General features: G+C 40.6%; 1 pseudogene; it reads left to right on the top strand.

The window, feature by feature from the left end:
• The first annotated feature begins 2,836 nt into the window (after window positions 1-2,836).
• On the top strand, window positions 2,837-3,437 carry LOC105741459 (annotated as a pseudogene).
• Window positions 3,438-5,331: the final 1,894 nt, after the last annotated feature.

Consider the following 5,331-nt stretch of genomic DNA (forward strand, 5'->3'; position numbering starts at 1 on the left):
CTACAGGGTGTTCAGGGTCTCACTACTATATCAGACTCGTAGTGATCTGCCTGTTTACAGCCTCCCAAGAGCTGGTATCACAGGCATGTGCCACCATGCCCAGTCTCAATTGCAGTCCCAGTGTGTCCTGGGAACGGGGCCAGCACAGCAGGCCTAGGGATCAAACCCTCGGCACCTGTGCCTGCTTGCAGGCACTTTAATCCACTGAGCTATTTGACTGGCCCTCTGGTTTTATATAAATTAAGTCTTCATAAAAGTTTTAGTACAGAGTGAAATTCCTGCATATGCAATCATTGGCCTCTGCAGTAGTAATGGAATATTTGCTGAAGGACATTTCAGAACCACAGCTGTAGAAAGTTTGCACCCTTCCTATGCCATGTTCTAGACAGAAAATCTGCATTTTAAATTCCACATTCAACTTTCCTAAATGCTGTGAGATAGTCTCAGGTAACAAAAAGCTGTGACTTATGTTATCCACTTTGGGGGTGCTGTTTGGGTTTTTTAATATTCAATTATGAAGACCTATCCCAGACCTCTTATTCCGTTTCTCTAGCTTTTGAACCCAAACACTGCAGCCTTGCAGGCCTGCACACTTTTAGTTGCTGTTGGCTTAGAAGGAAAGTGTATGCACATTGTCTCCTTGGCTTTAGGACTCCATGAGTGACGGGAAGATGTGTCCTTATATAAAATGCTCCTACAGCTAACGTTTCCAAAAATATCTATGGGAATAACATGACCTGAAGCAACACTTGTCCACACAGCCTGCACATCACTTTGGAAAAAATTATTTGCTAGTATGCTTTGACTATGAAAATGTCTTTCATCCTCCCCTGGCTGCTGGTTATTTTAATAATCTCTATCCCCTTTTATTTCCTAAGCTATACGAAGGTAACCATCTCTTCATAAGTTTTTTATGTTTGTATTTTATCTTATTTTATTTTATCAGTACAATTAAGTAATTCACGCAGTTTACAATTATCTTGGACAAAGGTTGCTTGTGTATCTTGCAGTCTTTATCCCCTCCCTTACCCCCTTCCTCCTCCCCTTGCCCTGCTCCTCCCCTTGCCCCCTCCTCCTCCCCTTGCCCTCCCTCCTCCTCCCCCTTCCCTCCTCCTCCTCCCCTTGCTCTCCTCCTCCCCTTGCCCTCCTCCTCCCCTTACCCCCTTCTCCTCTCCTTGCTCTCCCTCCTCCTCCCCTTGTCCCCTCCTCCTCCTCTTGCTCTCCCTCCTCCTCCCCCTGCCCTCCTCCTCCTCCCCTTACCCTCCTCCTCCTCTCCTTACCCCCTCCTCCTCCTCTTGCCCTCCCTCCTCCTCCCCTTGCCCTCCCTTCTTCCTCCCTTGCCCTCCCCCTCTGGCTCTCCAATCACCTTTTCCTTACCTGTTGAGCCTATTTGTCTTGACACGTGTTACAGCTGTAGTTATGGCAATGATTGTAGCTGTCCACTTCCTGTGCACGGCATGTCTTTATTCTTCTCTTTTCCAGTCCTGGACACCTCCCTGTCTCCTTGTTGCCTTCATCCATTTCCCTGTTGGACAAGGTATGCCCCCTTGTCACCTCTGTCACTGTCTTTGTTTGTATTTGGCCTCACTCACATCAGCGACACCATACAGTATCCACGCTTGGCTGTTTCACTTATTTCACTCAAGCTGAAGTTTTTCTGGTGCCTCTATTTTCCTACAAGTTTGTCATTCTTTATGGCCAAGTGGTATTCCGCTCTGCATAGCCATCACGTCTTCTTGTGCAACCATCTGCTGGTGGGTGGCATGCAGGCTGCCCCAGCATTTAGCTACTATAAATTGTGCTGCTGCGAGAGTTGGCGTGCACGTGTCACTGTGGCAAGAGGACTCGGGGCCTTTGGGGAGGACACTCAGCTGGGGCATAGCTGAGTCACATGGAGCCCTGTTTTTGACTCTTTGAGAAACCTGCATTTGTTTTCCATAATTACATTCCCACCAACATGCAGGCAGGCTCCTTTCTTCCCACCGCCATACCAGCATTTGTTTCTGTTCATTTCTTAAGGGTTGCCTTTCTTTCCAGAGCAACATGGAGTCTCCGTGCTGTTTTAACTACTATTTGTCTAATAGCCATAGATGCTGAACTTCTTCTCATATGTTTGCTCAGAATTTTCTTTTCCTCCTCTGTGAGGTGTCTGTTCATTCCTCTTGCAAATTTCTTGACAGGGTCTTTAATTTTAGGTGTTTTATTCCTTTTCTGATCTTTGTATATTCTATTAACTAGTCCTCTGACTTAGGATTCAGTGGCATAGTTTTCCCATTCTGTCGGATTCCCTTTGCTCTACTGACTGAGTCTCTTTACAGAAGCCTCTGAGCTGACCCAGTCCCCTTGGCTGATTCTTGCTGCCGTGTCCTGTGCAGCTGAGACCCAGTCTAGAAAATCCTTTCCTGTGCCCATGTATTCCACTGTTTTAGCTATTTTATCCTGCAGAACACTGAAGGCTCCAATTTCATTCTCTCAAACCAGAGAACCAGTTTTCTCAGCACCACTTGTTGAATAGGCTATCTCTCCAATGTATCCTTTAGACCCTTTTTCAAATATAAAATATTTTAATATATCTTGGGAAGTTTCTACATCCTCAGTTCTGTTCTATTGATCTACTGAACTGCACCCCCCTCCTAAGCCTAGTGGATTTTCAGAATTAAGAACATTCATTGAAGGAATCATCTTTTTATAGGAAATTTAGATTAATATACTAAATACTACATAGACAGTTCTCGCCCCCATTCCCCTCCTTCCTTTCTTCCCTCCTGCCCTCCAGGGACCCCCAAGCACAGTCGTGGTGCCTGAATGTAATAGCTCTTCAAGTATGCAGTAAAAAATGGCCTCCAATAAAACTACATTCCAAAAAAATGGGCAAGAAACAAAACAGAAAAAGCAAAAAAGTTGAGGAAGCAGAACCTGGAGAGTTTGTGGTAGAAAAAGTACTGGACCGACGTGTAGTGAATGGGAAGGTGGAGTGTGTCCTGAATTGGAAGGGGTTTATAGGTGCTGACAATACATGGGAACCTGAAGAACATTTTGACTGTCCAGAGTTAATTGAAGCATTTCTTAATTCACAAAAAAAAAAAAACTGTTAAAGAAAAAGATTGTACAAAAAGAAAATCTTTATCTGAAAGTGAATCTGATGACAGCAAGTCTAAGAAAAAAAGAGATGCTGCTGACAAACCCAGAGGGTTTGCTAGAGGCCTTGATCCTGAACAAATAATTGGCACCACAGATATTAGCAGAAAATTGATGTTTCTCATGAAATGGAAAGATTCAGATAAGGCCGACTTGGTGCTGGCAAAAGAGCAAATATGAAATGTCCTCAAATTGTAATTGCTTTTTATGAAGAGAGACTAACTTGGCAGTCTTGTCCAGAAGATGAAACTCACCAACCTACATCATTTACATATGTAAAATATGGGTCTTGGTTTTGATTTACTAGTGTAAAAAAAACATTCTAATGAAAATCAAGTTTAATATGTCAGTTTTGAATTGGGGGAGTTGTTGGGTTTTGTTTGTTTTGCATTTATAGCACTGGATGCTATGAGCAAATAAATAAAGCTTTTGTAGTTGCTTCCTTTACCAAGAAAAAGAGCATTTGTTGGCCTGACACAATCCCTCTGCTTCTCTAAATGTTGGGGGAATTGCCCATATCCCAAATCAGAACTCATGTTTTAGCTTATATGCTTAGGACCATTCTGAGTTTTTTGTTTGTGTGTGTATAAATAAAATTCTTCTTAAGTGAAAAAATAAATAAATACTATACAAAGCTTAAGGTGAAGATTAGATCCTCATAGTGCAAAATATATGTGATACAAATCACCCTGTTTGGCTCTGAAAAATAAATGACATCACCTCAAAATCATCCTCCATATTTTACATTAAAGGAATATATGTGAAATAAAACTATATATATGAATTATAGATATCTATACATACTTAGATATGCTTTTATTTTGATCACATTTCAAATTCTAATTTTCTGGTATATTTGCTTTCAGGAAAGAGGAAATATTGACAAGTGGGTACACGCTGTCTCTGCCCTTTCTTTCTGATTACTCCTTCACATTGTTCCATTTGTTTCCTCTTGTGTCTTCCAGTTTTCCAAAACTTGTGTAATCATCTTTGACATCCAGCCTTGACTCTACTGTACTTGACATCAATGTTCACTTTATCCTCTCCTCTACCCATCCTAGCTGCCCCATTCCTCTCAGATGAGTAAAATCACTTCACTAAGGGGGCATAGAACTACATGACTTATGTTTGATTTTGTTATATAACTTTAGAGTTTGTTCATGTGCTTGGAAATGGCAGGTTAATGGTTATTATAGTTTGTCAGCAGTTAAGTTGCACTATTGTTATCACTAACTATACTACTTTAGCCAAAAATATCACACAAGTTATAAACAGTGTTTCTCCCCTGTATGATTTCACTGTGGTTGTATGGGGTGTAAGCACCAGCACAGCCCAGTACCAAAGGATTGGGCACTCCGCTGAATAGTAACTTTGCCTCCTTTACAAAATTGGAGAGGTAAGTTCTTGGAAGAGCTGCAAAGAACCGCCTACATCAAAAAGAAACCCCAAAGAACAGCCATCATCTTTGGAAGCCTCAATACTATTGATAAAGCTCTATATCCTAAGAAATTAGCAACCATCAAAATAGGAAACAAAATAAAATTTAAAAATAGAAAATAGAACATGACAATATACAGAAGCAAAATGCAACCATAGACCCCCAGTCCACCCAGGACAAGCCCAGAACACAGAGAGATAGATGAAATTAGAAGTCAAACACTGGAACTTTCTGGGATGGTAGCACTAGAAATGAAAAAAAAAGTCAAAAATATTACAGAGAAAATAATCTCTCAGGTACAAAAATAAATGGTGCTAAAAATCAAGATATTAGAGAAGATATGGTTAAAAGAAACCATGAGCTTAGACAAATGATGGAAACAAAAAATGCCCAACATAGGAAAGAAGTAGAATGCATTAAACAGATGCAAAGAGAAATCAAAGAGATTAAAACTTCCACTGAAAGTATGTACAACAGAATGAACAACAGAAACAGTAGACTATCAGATCTTGAAGAAGAATTAGCTAGTGATAATGAAAAGAAAGAGCTTTAAAAGAGCAAAAGACAATAAAAAAACAATCCAATGGCTGCAAAACGAAATAAAGAAGAACAGCATGAGACGGATTGAGGTTAATGAGAAAGCAGCAGAGAATGCAAATGCCATAAACAGCAACAACAACAACAAAACTTCTTCACATAAATAATAGCAGAAAATCCAAGCATAGATAAAGACTGTGACAAGCAAATAAATGAAG

The sequence above is a fragment of the Octodon degus genome, unplaced genomic scaffold, assembly GCF_000260255.1.
Source record: "Octodon degus isolate 3935 unplaced genomic scaffold, OctDeg1.0 scaffold00012, whole genome shotgun sequence".
Taxonomy (NCBI): Eukaryota; Metazoa; Chordata; class Mammalia; order Rodentia; family Octodontidae; genus Octodon; species Octodon degus.